The following is a 17483-nucleotide window of genomic DNA, read 5'->3' on the forward strand; positions in this document are numbered from 1 at the left end:
TGTGAACCAAGACTCTTCATACTCATCGTAGAGATTTTCCTAGTGTAGACACCTTGACCCACACACTATTTAACGCATGCATCCTATCCCTTTTTGAGGACACATTCCTGTGTGGGTCCCATTTGCTTCAGTATTCCTTCAGCTTTCTGAAAGAATGACTCTTACTGCTGTGGAGGGCCATTGAAATCCAAGACAGGGGAAGTCCAGCCCACGTCCCTGTGAACAACACAACACACTAAAGAGGTCGCTAACCAGAATTATGCTGCGACCCAGTAGCTTTTTTTCTAGAAAAGAGAGTTGATTTCAGTAAGGTCTACCCCAGTATGTCCTAGTTTGCATATGTAAATTTAAAAGTCTATCAAGTGGTATTCTTCTAAATGAGCCTCCTATTTAGGAACTAGCAGATTTAGCAAGCCAGGAAAATGTATTTTACAAGATTTTAAAGGCATTCCCTTAAAGTCTAATAAGAGAATTAGCTTAAGACCATAAACTATTTGAAGTCTTACTTATTTCTAGATTACACTACAAAGTCAACATCATCTCAAATTCTTTTATTTAAATACAAACTTACTCTAAAGTCTATATAGAGAAAAAGGTCTACAAATGAGTAAGTCAACCACAAAGCAATGTGAAGGGGATTTGTCAGTAGGGGCCAGAGAGACAAAGCTAGTGAGGTCTGTGCACAAGGGTACACAAACCAGAGCAGCAGGGCCAAGATGCACACATGTGAAAACGGGACTCACAAATCTTGGTCCAAGGACAGAGTTGTTTAAGTAGGACAGGGAAGCCAGCTCACCACAGAGGGTAAAGGAAAGAACACTGACTACCACACCACTATATGTAAATCAGGCGTGGCAGCACACCTGAAATCCCAGAACTTGGAATGGAGAGGCAAGCGAATTGGAAGTTCAAAGTCATCCTCCATTACACAGCAAGTTAAGAGCCATCACTCCATGCATCTAATCATCTAAGGAAGCTTCTGAAGTTTCTTAGACATAGCCATTTTTTGTAAGAGCTTAGGTTTATTAAAAAAAAAACCTAAAAGAAGGGGATTGAAGTTATACATTATATAGCTGTGGGCTAGGAAAGAACTTTGTAAGACTAATGGCATAAACCCATAGAGCAGAGAAATGAATTTGATCAGAATAAACAAGTCGCTTCCATTGAGCTCAAAGTAAGGTTACAGAAGCCAGAATGACAGGTACTGTCTAAACTCAGTGAGGGGTCAGCAGCTATGACCCTCAATTAAATGCTTTTTTTTTTTTTTTTTTTTTTTTCATAAGAGTTGCTTTGGTCATGGTGTCTTTTCACAGCAATAGAGCAGTAACTAAGACACTCTGCCATTCAGTGTCTTTTTTGATGGTGCACACCTGTAATCCCAGTACTCAGGGAGGCAGAGGTAGGCAGAACTCTTGAGTTTGAGGCCAGCCTGGTCTACAAAGCAAGTCCAGGACAGCCAAGCTTCACAGAGAAACGCTGTTTTGAAAACAAACAAACCAAACCAAACCAAACAAACAAACAAAAACAACAACAACAACAACAACAAAAGAAAACGTTCTTTAAAATGAGACCAAGGAAAGCCAAGAGAAGAAAAGGCAAGATCAAAGCTATTCAAAGTGTTTCTTAAGAAAATGCTCTAAGTCAGAAATGCCAGTGGCACAATGGAATCTCTTCCTACCAATTAGGTGGCTGGGTGCTAGATAGCTGGATTATGTGGAATCTTAATAAGGATTTAGGGAGATAGGAATATGGGGGCCTTGCCCTGGGAATATGCCCTGGGCAGCTATTCCAGAGAACAACCTGGTATCAATTGTTAAGTTAAGCAATCTGACTCTTCTAAACAGTAGAAACCAAAATATTGGTCCTCTAAGCAGATAAGGCAAGGTTGTTTTCAGTGCAGTTTGTACTGAGAGATGGAGGCATCTGAGTGGACATGCCCAGAAGAGGAGCAAGGAAAGGCACAGTGAGATGACCTCTGTGGTGGTTTGAATAAAAATAGCTTCCATAGGCTCATATATTTGAATGCTTAGTCACCTAGGAGTGAGACTATTTGAAAGGATTAAAAGGATTAGGAGGTAAGGTCTTGTTGGAGGAGCAAGGACATTAGGCTCCCATGAACAGGATGAAGTCCCAAACCAGGTCTCAGCATGAGCCATGCTTTGCCCCATCTGTAGCTTCCTGTGAACTCCTTCAGGTGCCCCTTGGTTCACCTGAGCCTATCCATTCTATCATTTTCTATTACTGGGGGTGGGCTTTGAGGTTGCAAAAGCTATGCCAAGCTCAGGGTTTCTCTCTGTCTACCTAAGGATCAGGATGTAGCTCTCAGCTACTGTTCCAGCACTTGCTTGCATGGCATGTTCTCCAGTGTGGTGATAATGGACTAAATATCTGAAACTGGAGCCCTCAATTAAATGCTTTCTTTCATAAGAGTTGCCTTGGTCGTGGTGTCTTTTCACAGCAATAGAACATTACCTAAGAGAGCCTGCCATTCAGTGTCTTATACACCAGTTGGCCAACAAGCTATACACACACAAGTATGTGTCAGAAAGGGTCCATCTGGAAAGACATAGCACAACGAGTTAACATCTTATAAAATATTTCTTTCCCATTGGTTCCTAAGGGAGTTGTTGGCACCTGAGGGAATTCATAGAAAGCTACAGGTGGACAGTGACAAGAAATGACAAGACTGTCCTAACCCAAAGAAAGATGGCTATAGGTTGGAGAACCAGAAGACAGACAGGCACAAGAAAACCAGTTCAAAAGAAGCCTTCTGTGCTGTGGCACTATAAACCTCTCATACTACCATGTGGCCATCAAGTAGTTCCTCTAGATAACAGATATTCTGTGGGTCTCCATCTTGGACCTGCTTTCAGGCCAAGGTCCTGCCCACCTCAGTATAAACCACTACATGCTGAGTCAGGAGAAACCAAGCATACACGAACTGAGTTTGCTCACACTGACCAGCAAACCTACATGCCAGCTTGAGAAGGCATCATAATTAGGAATCTTGCAGTTCAGGACTCAGGTAGCCTCAGCTGGAGGAGATGGTCCTATACCCAGTTGGACATTAGGCTCCCATGAAGAGGATGAAGTCCCAAACCAGGTCTCAGCATGAGCCATGCTTTGCCCCATCACTTCCTGTCACTGCCCATCTGTAGCTTCCTGTCAACTCCTTCAGGTGCCCTTTGGTTCACCTGAGCCTATCCATTCTATCCCTGAGTGCCAACACCAGATTCCACCGTAGTAGCCTTTATGTCCTGTTCCCAGGGATTGAAGTAGATCCTGGGCTTGTCACTTCTTCCCAGGTACAGCCTGCCCACACCTCTGGGTGGTATGACTAGTTCAGTTTTAGAGAGGACAGAGCTACGTGAGAGTAGTCTAGGACTCTCTGGCATTGACTGCCACTGATGCTTCCATGGTGAGTGACTATGCACTGACTTTCAGGAAGTCTGTTTATCTCTGCTGCCACGAGAAGTCCAAGTTCTACCACAGGTACATTTTCTGCTGCTTATACGGATCTCATGTCCCTCATGAGCCTAGGACAGCAGAGCCAAATTTCAAAGTCTGAGCATTCAATGTCCTTACTAGATCTGTGAGTCTGACTCAGTGGAACCCAAGGCCTGGGACACAGGAAGGAGTGGACTAGACTGAGACAGCAAGAGCAGAAGGCAGTCCCAGCAGGATGCTCAAAGGGTTATCTCACTCCCACAAGCTGAAAGTAGGGACTTAGGGAGGCATGTGCCATATCCACCTCTAATACAGGCTTCATTCTTTGTCTACAGAAATTTTTACATGGGATCTCGGACCCTGACTAAAAGGGAACAGATCCATGGTCTAAAGGAGAGCAGAGTCTTATCAGAACCAAAGCTTTCTTGGAAAATCACTGGGCCTATGCTCAGCTAAGCAAGAAGAATCAAGCCGACAACAATCTCCATGTGAACAGCGCAGCTACAACTTGTCACCTTGGTTGCTGACCTTGGAAGTGTCAGGTAGAAGAGATGAAGGAAGGAGAATCAGGAGGGCTGGAGAGATGGCTAAGTGGTTAACAGCCCTGGCTGCTATTGTAGAGGACCCATGTCCTGTTCCCAGCACCCGCGTGGCAGCTTCATAACTATCTATAATTCCAGTTCCAGGGTTCTGGCCTCTGCAGACACAAGGCATGCATGCCGTGCACAAACACACTAGATATAAACATTCATACATGTAAAATAAAGAAAGGGGAGTCAACTCTACAAGACAAACACTGGATACAAGGAAGAGCAAAGAAGCATGCCCGGATTCTGAAAATAACCACTCTTGGAGGGAGACCCAGAACAGAGAAAACCTTCACAGTGGAAAAACTCCACAGTGCTGTAGGTCCCACAAGTGAATCTGGTCAGGGGCAGTCTTTAACCACTGAATGCCAGGAATCATCACTTCCAAGAGAGGCCTGTGGCCAGCTTCCTGACCATCCCTTTAGTCATAGATAGCAAAGCAGGTGAGGCAGGTGAGGCAGTCTACAGACAGGATGGTGTTTACAAACATGCTTAGTCCATCGTGGAGGCCAGCATTGAGATGGCAAAGCAAGTCGGTCTGTTCCTCCCCAACTCTAAAGAAGCTCACAGCATTACTACTTGTAAGCAAGTCGCCTGTCACATACTATGGTGGTTTGAGGAACTGCATAGGTGAACGAGATCTGCGGCTAGGTCCAATATGTACATCTATTTCTTTCATTGCAATAGAGTATGTGCATTGGCAATGCCTTTAACAAATGCTTGTGGGTATCATTTCAAGAATTCATCACATGGGAGAGGCATTTCTGTTGTGGATCTCCTGAGAGAGTAGGAACGATTGGTATTTGTAGTTGTACATGGATAAAGGCGATCTGGGGTGGTATGTTCCATATGAAGACAGCTACCGTCCCTCTCTTTCATAATAATAGTAGTGCATGTGCAGCGTTGAGGAGCCCATAGCCATTAATTCCTGAAATATTCATGTTCATTTATCCTGTTCTAGAAACATCTTTCCCATAGGAAGTGTCATCTATGGCTCCTGCGAGAACAGCCAGCACCTCTAGAGAAAGATCAGGGATGCTCTTTAAACCATCACACATGGAAATCTCCACATGAACACAAAAATAGATGGACATCTCCCAGGGCATATGGAGCAACAGCAGACAGTACAACAACCACAGATTTCAAAAGAGATTCCCCCGGGTCAGGGCTACCAGCCTCAGGGATAGACGCAGGAGAACATGAGAGCCTCCAGTTAGACATGACTACACCCCCCCCTGGCCAGGCTGAACCAATGACAATCTCAGTAGTCTTACCAAGAGGGCTGAGAGCGTGGAAATAGAGCCATCTCAGACCAGCCCTAGAGTTCAAGACAAAACCCAAGAAAACAGGGACACTGTCCAGGGAGATCAGAGATGTGGCAGGAAGGGCCCCTAAGTGGAGACATAGTCAGAACACAGAGCTCCCCAACAGGGAAATGAGGCTGAGAACTGTAGAGTCCTAATTGTTTGAGAAAAGCTAACAACAAACCAGAAGGAAGGAGTAGGTCTGTCACCCCATGACTTCTCTAGAGATGGCTACACCACTGGCCACCATGGGCCTTGACTCCTAGGATACTCTACGTGTTCTGAAGGACAGGAAGGTCTGATACCACTGAAGGTCATTGAAGGGCTCCTAGGGAACAATCCATAGAACTAAAGAGCTTGCTGAGAAATCACACATTTTGAACTTAATAGATGATAGACCAATCTCATGCCATCTAGCTACCATGAGTCACAGGCTGGTAACCTAGGGAGAGGAGAGAATGGGCTTATACTAGATGAGAACACTATAGTCAAGCTCCTGGTCTGCCCCAGCAATGAGACTCAGCTTCCCCTGCTACAGCTACAGGGAGAAAGGGGACTACTAAGACCATGAGTGATCAAGTCTTCCAAAAGAAAACAATCTGGTGTCTTGGACAATCTTCTGGAGGTACACCTTGTGTGTGGCTTCTACCTTAGCTAGTAAGTTCTCAGCCCCTGCTCCTCCGGTTGGCTCCCATGTGAACCCTGGACCTGGTCTGTAGCCACAGACTCATCCTCAGGCTTGGCTACACAGGACCAGAAAGTGTCAGCCTCAAACTCAGCTGACTCTCGGGCTCTACACCACCACAAAGTTCTCACAAGTTAGCAGGGTACCACACATCTGTAATCCCAGAACTCTGGGAGGCAGAGGCAGGCAGATCTCTGTGAGTTCAAGGCTAACGTGGTCTACAAAGTGAGTCTAGGACAGCTAAGGCTGCAAAGAGAAACCCTGTCTCGAAAACCAAACCAAACCAAACCAAACCAAACCAAAACAAAACAAAACAAAACAAAACAAAACAAAACAAAACAAAACAAAAGTTTCCACAAGGCTCCAGGCTGTCTTGGCTTGGTCTGAAGACACTGCTGTGACTAGCAATTGTTGGAGACACCTGGGATCTAGTATCCCAAGACCTGGGATGGTCTTGTTCTTCCAGGCACAAATAAATAAACCTTCTCCCAGCCAGAATTCCCCAGTAGACCCCTAAAAGGAAGACTAAAGTTGAGGTGGACTAGGAAGAGGTTGTAACACTGGGCCAGAATTTCTTCCATAACTAAGTGGAACCTCAGAAGCCTCACAGCCAGTAACATACAAGACTAATCAACAAGGAGACCCACTCCAACTGAGAGATACATCACAGATAACTCTGCTCCCACCCATGTTTGAGAAGGGATAGGAGTGAGAATGGAGGCACATGCCTTGCCTTCTCTGGTTTAGTCTAGAAGGACAATTAAACTATAATCCTACAAGACAAAACGGAGTCCAGAGATAGGACCAAGATGCCCCTTTATTGGGAATAGGAAAGTTGGACAGTCAGGGATAAATAAATCTCAGAATCGCAGGCCAACTTTGAGGAGATATGAGATTGTTAAGATTCCACAAACAAGAGGACATCTCTACCTCTAGGAAATGACAGGCAGGGCACCTGAAGGACAATCTGATGTCTTTCTTCCTACATGTGCTGGGCAATAGAGAAATGCTTTGGCCATCTAGTAGCTAGAATACTTTATCTCTGGGCATGAAGCCCAGGGAGCAACAAGGCCAGACAAAGACAGAAAATGGAGGAAAAAATCCATCTGGAAGGATTCCTAGCTGGAAGCAAAGCCAGGTATCAATTGTCAACTGCTGGAGACACTATGATCTATGATCCCTATGTCACAAAGATTATCTGGTCTACCTAGGCTCCAGTGAGTAACCCATCTCTCAGCCAGGTGCCTCACGCCTCAAGCTCCACTCTGGCAGAAGCTAAGTACCAATGGCTGGTTGTAAGTGATATGAACTCAGTGACTGGCACTTTCCTAATTACCAGCTGCCTTCAAGGCCCAACAGGCTCCTGGAGACCTTTCCCTTTACAGAAATAGTTACTGTCCCTGTGGCATGCCCTACTGTTAAGCTGATGATGATCTCTTATACCAACAGGTCTCAGCTTTGTACCTGGACCAGGTCCCAGAGGCTTCAGATTGAGACTTTGAAGCCAAGGAGAAGAATTTCAAAGCTGATCTGAACTCAGCAGAGATAACTAAAGTGAAGGCCTTGCAGGTGCTTGGAGGCAGTTGATGGGGCCAGAGAAGGTAGGGCCCAGGCCTGGCCCAAGTGCGGATACTAGGAATGTCAACCTCTCTGAGGCCACTTCCACACGGGATCTGGTGGAAAGCAGCAATGCTACGCAGAAAAACCACAGATGGACTTCCAGGACCTGAAGAGGGCAAAGCTGGTCAGGGATGAGCTTCCAGAAGAGGAGACATTACCATGCCACACCAAGGCAAGTTCATTGGAAGCTTTGGTGACAAAGAGCAAGGGAAAATGGTGAGCCAGGAAGACAGGGGTAATCCTGAAGCACATCATACTTTCTAATGTTGTCTATACAACTGACCAACCTGACCCCCTGCCATTTTCTAGGGTTGTGTCACCAAAGCCAAGGATATCAGACAAGACAAGTTGTAGAATTAGCACCACAGACCAGAGTTAGGCTGAGGCTGGACAGTTAACTGAGCCTCAGTGTGGCCTCTGGCTGGAGCAGAAGTCTAACAGCCCTTGCTGTACCTGTATTTGAAATTATAGCTTTACACAGGAAATCAAGTTAACTTGATGTCCTTAGGGTGAGCTGGAGTCCTCATGATAAGAAATCAGACTACAGGCATGTTTGAGCCAGTAGCAGTTAGGGTGATATTTCTCTACAAGAAAATAAGGCCTTGGCTAAAATTCTCTCTGAAGCTAGGCTGGAAGCCTGAGGCAGAGCCTCCTCACAGCCTTTCAGGAAGCTGCCTTCGAATCTGCCTCTGCCCTCTAGAACAGAGATGCCAGTCTTCTCAGGCCACTTCATGCAACTGTGGTTTATGGTGCTCGATGTCACCTCCACCAATTTAACATGTGCAGGAAAAGACTGGTACACAGAGCTTGACTGTGATAGCAGGGTCAAGCTCCGCTCCCACCTTCCTCTCTCAAAGAATGTCTGGGGAAGACCCCTGAGGCTAGAATACTAGAGAACCCAGACCTGACTTTGAGTCATTTGATAGTTGAAGTGGGGCCTAACTTAGGATTCACGTTCAAAGGTCAATAAGATGGCCTATAAGGACCTAAGAGAGACTTCCCTGGAGTCAACAAATCCTGGACTCAGCCAAGGAAAGAACAGAGCCTAGGCTCTAACTCTGCCATGACAGGCTCCAGCTGTCATGGCTCTTTCCTCTAAGAACCCCAGGATGCAGGATCAGGCAGAAGCAGAAAGGCCAACTCTTACAAAAACAAGACAGAAGAATCTTTACAGCCTTCAGTCAAGACAGAGCAAAATAAAGAGCCAGGACATGAGCCATGAGAATGTCATAACTGATCCACGGGGCTTCTGTCATCTCTGAGATGATCTCAGCACAGAACAAGGGTGAAGACCAGCCTGTCTGGTCTTGGAAATATATAGGACCAGGTTTCATATAAAGCATCAGATTCAAGAACAGATGAGAGGAAGGTCCTAGCAGGATTCATCTCTATACACAAATGACCATTGTATGAAAACATGAGGCCTCCAGCATGAACTCAGGCCCAAGTGTCTTACCTCACAGCTTCCATGGGTGTCCCAGCTGTAGTTGTCTGGGCTGCAAGGATAAGACCTTCAGTGTCTCCAGAACCAATCCAGAGACACCTATGTGAGGACCAGAGTTTTCAGGGCTGCCCTGGAATTGCTACAGAGGCTCTGAGACCATTGCGGGCTGTGTACAGAAAGGTCAAGTGTACACTTTCCTTCTTGAGGAGTCATGTAATCACGCCGGGTTCTGGTTGTAGGAGGGGTTGGGATTAGATATAAAAGAAATACCCACTAATACTGGCAGAGGAGAGCTCACTGAGGTGTCTGATGTAGCTGACTTGGGAGACAGTCCACTGCCACTTTTCCCTTAGCCCTCCAGGCCGCCGAGTAAGAAAAGCCAAAGCTACTTCCAAGGATATGCATCTGACTAGAAGCTGAAGATTGGAAATCTAGTCCAGCCTATTTTATAAGGGGCCACCAGGCTATGGGACCATTGGCCATGAAGCACATTCTCATTGCACTTCTAGCCTACAGAGGAGTCGATTCTTGGCTGAGAGAGCCTGACCACAAACATAGATATTCTAAGAACATGGAGTCAAACTTAGCCGTAGTAGCACCTTGAGCCTAATGGGGCAAAAGTCTCAACCACATAACCTAAGGCACAAGAATGGGGCCTGTGGACCTATCTATTAAATAAAGAGTGCCACTGACAGTCACAGGAGGGACCACGGTAAGAAACTGCACACTCTCTGGTCTCGATCACATGCTAGCCCCCCCCCCAGGGGCTGCTTCAAATTCTCTGCTACCAGCCAACCAGGGAGATGGATCTATATGTGTCTCCTGTCAGCTGACCTGCAATAAAGCTTTTTCTTGTTTCAAAAACCAGTACCACCATAGGGGCTGGAGAGATGGTTCAGAGGTTGAGTCCTGGCTGTTCTTCTAAAGGCCCTGAGTTCAAGTCCCAGCAACCACATGGTGACTCACAACCAGCTATAATGTGAGCTGATGCCCTCTTCTGGCATGCAGGCACACATGCAGGAAGAACATTGCATAAATAATAAATAAATCTCAAAAACAAAGCAAAACAAAACAGTACCACAGTAACAGGCATCCAGCCCTCACTCTGAATCATAGGCATAGTACCTACAACTGGTTCTTGAAAACCCCAGATGCCTCACCCTCTGCTCACTGCTGAAAGCTGCCATGAAGAGATCAAAGGCACCTACCTGGCTGTGGTAGGTAGACCTCACTGAAGCCGTTAGATCTCTGTTTCAGCAATAAGGCTATGAGCTGACCCCACTCCACCTCTTTCTCAGCACTTGCAAGCATAGGACTGCCTGATTGACAGAAGTAACTGTCTCAGGTGGGAGAGCCCAATACAGGCCACAGCCCAGGAAACACTGCTGAAGACGAGCACCAGACCAAAGACCCACAGTGTGGTCAGGGATTCTACCCTAATCTCATAGCACCTGGGTAGAGTGGCACTTAAGCAAAGAAAAGAGGTTCATGAGGAAAGTAGTCAAGTAGTCAGTCAGAGCCTAGGGAGCCTTGCTGACAGAGATCCAGCAGGGCAGCAAGTTCAGCTCAATCTAGCCATGTGCTACAGAGCCCAGTACAGCTTCCACCTACACTCTACACCCAGATCATCCCAATCAGAGGCCCAGCATGTAGCCCAGGCTGGAACTGCACACTCCCCTAAGGTTCTCAGCAGCTACACACCCCCACAGCCAGATTCCAGCATCAATTAGCACCATACCTTGCAGTACCTTCCAAGGTCATCCTCTTATGCAAAATGATCACAGACAATGCAGAATAATTCTTTCAAGTCTGCCAATACCAAGGTCTGGTGCAACTAGGGGAGTATGAACTGAATTGAAAGAGAATTGACTATCTGGGCAGTGGTGGCCTTTAATTCCAGCACTCACAAGAGTGGCAGCCAGATCTCTGCTGCCACTCTGTGAGTTCAAGTCCACCCTGGTCTACAGAGCAAGTTCCAGGACAGCCAAGGCTACACAGAGAGCCCTGTCATGAAAAATCAAAGAGAAAAGGAGAGAGAGACAGAGGACATATAGGCCATTGATCAGTTAGGTCCAATTAAATTAAAGAGCAGGCATGTTCTCCTATGATGAAGCTAAGTCTGAAAACACAGCAACATTCAAGCAACTGCTTATATTTTCTTCTGAAGACATTCTGAGACCAGAGCCGCACTCTAGGGAGAGAAAACAGTTCAGAACCTGCCTAACTCTGCAGGCTTCTCCTTCACCTTCAGCAGGCTTGGAGACTGAGTTGTTCTCCAGGCCTTTGCTGGCTGTTCAGTGTGAACAGAAGACCAAGCAACTATCTCATGACCTCCCTGATGGCTAGAGTACACCTGACCTCAAGAAGCAAGATAAGAGGGCTGCTTTCTAAGGAGCCAATGGGGTTTCAATGGCTGCTTCAACCCTGGCCACTGTGTGGCCTTCACAGGTGGGGATTATTTTGAGTAGAAGCAGGATATCCATAAGGAGCTGACACATGATGTGTTAGAGGTCAGTGGCAATGCTGTGCCACCTCCCTACTAGAGAGGAAACAAAGACAAGAGCCATCCAGTGGACCTGAGTTTCAATAGAAGCATGTTCTATGCCTTACCTGGCAAGTTGTCCCTTCCCTGTAGCCATGATGTCACTGGCTTCACTCAGGACAGATCTCAGAGGTCAACAAAGGGAAGTAACAGTGTGTTGTTTCTCAAATGTGATTAGAGTCCAAGAAACCGATAGCTTTCAAAAATGCCCCAAGATACCAGGTAAGGCATAGCTTGAGGCAGGCAAGAACTTCCAGAGTGAAGAATGGACCCCTTAGGAACACACAGGACCACTGGCCTCCTGGTTTCCACCCTTATCACTCTCTTTTTTCCTGGGCACAGGTATGCAGGTGCCATTCTTCCTGGGCTCTGGGCTCTGAGGCCCCAGCAGTGGCTACTGCTTTGTAAATAAGCACAGAGGAGCCATAAAGAAGGAAAATGTCTCTCAAACTGTACTCAGCCCTTCAGCCCCATTAGAACTGCCCCCTCTGGAGTAGGGAAGAGTCTAGGGAACCCTCAGAGAGCTTCACTATGACTTGGTAGAGATTTTCATTCTTCAAAAATGTTCTTAAGAACTGTTCAACTGGCACACGCGTTAGAACTGTGTTACGGTGGTGGTGTTGAAAATACATTGAGATGGGTGTGCATATTCCTGAAATTTCCTGTTCTTAACAGCTAAACTCACATCCTTTAGCATTTCCCAAAGTTCACTTCCCTGCCTCAATCCCGGAACCTTCTGCCAAAGGATAACAAACCTCCTAAGCATGGCTTTGGACTCAACTTCCTTTGAAGTCACTCAGCTGCTCTGAGGCTTTACAGTTTCACTTTTAACACACAACATTGGAAAATGAGTCATCTCAGAAACAATAAGTTAGTCAGGCTTAAAGGCAATAAAGTGTTGCATGTTCAGCAGTACTGACTCATGTATCCTGTTGTAAGAGCACTGGCTGTCTTAATAATGCATCTCGGTGGCTAAGAATTTGTTCTTTCACCTCTCAGAATAATGGAGATATTCCTGGCTAGAATCCCAGCGCTTGTTGAGGGGCTCAGCCTCCTTCCACATGGTGACTCTGCCCTCCATTGGGTCCTTGATCTTCACTGTAGATAAGCAAGAGAACGAGATTTGGGAGGCTTTCAAGTAGGAGACATTTCTTGGCATAGTCAGTTGACTAGAACTTAGCACATGTCCAGGTCTGAATGTGAGGTAAGCGACAATACAGCTTAGCCTATGGCTTTAGGAGCCAGGACCAACATGTCCCTGGTATAGGAGTACCATTTTTTCTGATTTGCTTTAAGTTTATTTTTTTAGTCAGGATGTCGCTAACGAAGCCTCGGTTGGTCTCAAACTCACCAATATTCTGCCTCAGCCTCCCAAGTGTTGGCACCAGACCAGTCTCCTCCTTAGTACTCTAATTTTAAACACTGATATTGCAGAAGTAACCAGAGGTTGCCTTCTTTAAGCCTGATAGTATTATTCAGGGAAGGTTTGTCTCCTGCCCCAAAGCTGAAAATTACACTGCAGGAGCTATACAAGTTAGTGTCCACTAACTCACTGTGTGAGTTCATATAGAGGTACTCCATTTTGGGTGGAGTTTCTGCATATACAATGCCACATCTAGTCACTGCTGAATGGTGGTCTCCACAACATCTGCTGTAAAGAGATCCATTGCTGCAAACATAGCATTCTACTCTGCTTCAGCGGGCAAAAGCTGTAGTAACTAACACCAAATTTGTTGGGCCAAGGTGTAAGAAGAAAGTTGAGTTCTTTCTGGCTTAAAAAGATAGATGATCCTGCACCTAAGCTCAGGGAAGAGGAGGAAAGACTGTAAATGCCAGAGGAACGGAAGTTCACTGTGAGATTATGTCTCCTAGAAATGTCAGAGAAGCTACACGCATGTACTCTTACCATGTGGCTGCCTGAACAAGGGCTGAACCAGAACAGCACCAATAGACATGAAAAGAGAAAATCGCATGGGCCCCAAAGCCTAGACAAAGAACTACAGGCAACTAAGAAATGTTGAGAGTGGGGGAAATAGGCTCTCCCAGAGATGAACCTCACAGTTGGTTATTCAATACTAAGTGGTCAGCTCTAAGATCATATGCATTCAAGTAACATTATATAGGCTGAGCAGGTTATGTTTACTTATTTAGGAGTGTGTCTGTGTCCGTATAACAAAGACAAAAGAGAAATGAGACAATGAATTTGAGAGAAAGAGAGAGAAAAAAAAAAGATGCTGTGAGTTAGACCAAAAGTGGAGGACTTAGCTTTGAGAGAGGACAGAAGGGAAACTACAGAGAAGGAAAGCCATTTGGGCCTTATGGTTAATTCTAATGGGCCGCCTCCCCACTTCCTCTCAAGAGGAATGTTTTACTGTGAACAAGCCATCAGATACCCATTTTGCTAAAGTCATCTACCCGATGTCCATCCCGATGTATTGAATCCAGCCTCGGTTACACTGATTTAGCAGCCTCTAAAGGCTGACAAGCTACACACTTTTGTAAGCCACACAGATGCCCCCATTCAAGTCTCCCTAGCCCTTTCACGTGTGACCACCAAACCCCTGCCTCTCTGCACATTCACCTATGCTGTTTTTCTATCGAGTATCCAGCTCCTTGACACTCTATTATGGCACCTCTGACATCTCTGCTGTTAGCTGTAACTATTCTTCCTAGCTGGGACTTTCCTTCCTGACACCAGCTACGGAAGAACTTCTACTGTCCAGACCCTACTGTCGTTAGTCCAGTGGCCCAGAGGCACCATGAGCCAGGCTTGCCCAGTATTAAAATGATCCTATTTCCTGTGAGTCTGAAACTGAAGTGTCTCAAACACTCCCCAGCCCGCATGACTGTGCTTCTCCTGGCTGTGAGGCTGAATATTTGAGCCTGTCCCTGTGTCCTGTTTACCAGTCCCTGTGACAGCTGACATTCCATCTGCTTTCCCTCTCTCCATTGAATGTCACCGCTATGCTAACTGGTTTCCTCGCTTATGCTTAGCCCAAACTCAATCCCCAGGGCCTCATCTATTTTGCCAGAAAGATCATTAAAGCTTAATCCACCTGCTTGCTTCAGTGGCTGTGTATACCTAACTTGACCTTTAGCTCTCTGGAGTCTGCACATAAGAAAAACCAGTAGAAGCATCAAATAAGAGTTGGGATGTCATGCTGGAAGCTCACAAAGGCCTAAAGAACAGATATCATCGTGACCCAGACCACGGGAACCAGGGACCCACTGCCACAGTTTCCTTCCAACACACTAAGGAGGCCCAGATCCTAGAACATCCCTGCAGGCATGGACTCATCCTGGGTTGCCAGCAGGTACCAGCAGGTGCCAGCATCAAGTGCCTTGAGTTGGCAGAACCCAGTTATGTTTCTCCTAGAAATATGGGAGACAAGTTCTCCATCTTATTATAATATTGTCACTAGGCTGTAACATGGAAATAATTCTGTATATTTAGCTTAAGCATTCATCAAAAATGGTAGTGAAGTGTAGTCTCCACCACAGAGCAGAGACCCTCCCTCAGCATCTTATCTCAGCCAGGAAGGAAATCATCCCAGAAGGAAGTCTAAACCATAAGAAATAAAAAACAAGAACCCTGTCTTAGAACGGCCATCCGAAAGCAGAGCTAGGAGCCCTGTTTTGTTTGGTTTCATTTCCGGGTTATCTCACTCAGGATTAGCTGCCATTTAAATTTCACAGTATGTCTTATTTAAAACCTGTGCTTTTGAGTCGGGCGTGGTGGTGCACGCCTTTAATCCCAGCCTTCAGGAGGCAGAGGCAGGCAAATCTCTGTAAGTTCGAGGCCAACCTGGTCTACAAAGTCAGTCCAGGACAGCCAGGGCTACACAGAGAAACCCTGTCTCAAAAAAAACAAACAAACCAAACCAAAACAAAAACCTGTGCTGTTGAGTAACAAGTAGATGGAAGAAGAAAGGCTTCAAAACTAGCCCCATTCACCTTAGAGGGGTGAAAACACAGCACCAACTCTGCCAACCATGACCCTGTTCAGGTTTAGGATCTCTGCTCCAGAACATTTTTCCTGATCCCTTAGAAACGTGTGGTGTTGAAGACTACATCTCTTAATGGGACATCTCCAGGCTGGTGGTCAGAGTCTGGGTTTTGTCCTGAGATCCCTAGCTTTGTCTTTGGATTCCTAGGCTGTTTAACACCAGGACAGAGAGGACTATGGAAGTCTGAGATAGTCTCCATAATGGTGACAGAAAGTGAAGATGCTCCTATCATCTGTAACACCTCACTTCAATCGCATCTGATCACTGGCTAGTGATAGCAGCAGAGAGCCTTGTCACTGGCCCATTCTTAGTTGAGCCCATGGAGGCCCAAGGTACAGGATAAGCTCAAGCCACCAAAAAAGCTTCCAGATGGTGAATTCCAAAGACCTCATCTAACTCCAGGTCATCCTAGAGATGAGAGGGCTTTCCCGCCATCTCCTTAGCCTTCCATTTTTCTCTGTGTGTATGTACACTATCTTAATTTGGGTTTCATTGCTGTGAAGAGACACCATGACAATGGCAACTAGTATAAAGGAAAACATTTAATTGGGGCTGGTTTACAGTTTTGGAGGTTCAGTCCATTATCATCACTGCAGGAAGCATGGCAGCGTGCAGGCAGACATGGGGCTGGAGGTGCTGAGAGTTCTACATCGTGATCCTCACACAGAAGAAGGAGCCTGTGTGCCACACTGAGTGTGGCTTGAGCATATCAGACTTCAACACCCACACAGTGACACACTTCCTCCAACAAGGCCATACCTCCTAATAGTGCCACTCCCTATGGCCAAGCATCCAAACACATGAGTCTAACGGGCCATTTCTATTCAAACCACCACATATGCCCAGACCCTATGTCTTTTTTCCATAACCTCCAAGTGAGAGACAGCTGCTGGCTGCCTCTCCCAGAGAGATGCCAAAGCAGCTCCCAAGGCTAAGGCTGAGCCTTGCCTTCTGAGAATTCTCTAGTGCAGCCTACACTGCACTGAGCTCAGGACTGTGCTACCCATCTTATCTTTATCCTCTGGGTGATGGGGTCTGCTAGACTCAGACAGCTGTTCTTTCATGACTCAGATAATCTCTTTCTAACAGAACACAGACTTCTGGGGTCCTGGACATCTTGGCAGAGCCAGAAACTTAAAAGGAAGAGAATGCAACTCACATTTGGGAAGAAGATGGTAAAAAACCTTCCAAGGTCATACAGCCTTGCCCACAAAACAGAGGGCACAAGAATCTCCCAGAAACATGCTGAGAGAGTCAGTAAATTATACATCAAGCTCTGCCCACCTTCTTCAGTGACCTCCTTGCTGTTTTTTGATATGCATCTACTCCTCATGACCAAAGTCCTCACAAAGCCACATTATTCAAAGCCTCATTCTCTAGTAAGTATTTGAGGGGCAAGGTTAGACCTGGTCTCCACATTGAAGATGCTGCTCTCCCCACCAGGATCACACCTAAAGAATGGGATGAAGAGCTGAAGGGGAAAAAATAAGAAGCCTTTGGGTTGGGGTTGGCTGACCCAGGGAAGGGACGGCTCTATCCCAGGCCAGCAGCAGCTTGACACAGCATGAATAGATGCAGGATCTTGATATCTCTGTCTCTCTAAATGTGCCATGAGGGACCCCTCTTCTAAACCACAGTAACAAAGGCCCCCCAGCCTTTATGAAAGCATCAGGCCCAGGCAGTCCAGAGAACAGAGGTGGGAAACTCAGCTGTTATTCCTTGACAAGGAAACCAGCATCTTACCAACTGTGCTCTGCAGAGCTGGCCAGTCACATCCTGATGCTGGCCTTCTCCACACCTCTGCCTGGCAGCTAGGGGAAAAACTGCCCCCAGGAAGCTATTTCCAT

Source organism: Meriones unguiculatus, chromosome 16 (assembly GCF_030254825.1).
Source record: "Meriones unguiculatus strain TT.TT164.6M chromosome 16, Bangor_MerUng_6.1, whole genome shotgun sequence".
In the NCBI taxonomy this organism is placed as follows: Eukaryota; Metazoa; Chordata; class Mammalia; order Rodentia; family Muridae; genus Meriones; species Meriones unguiculatus.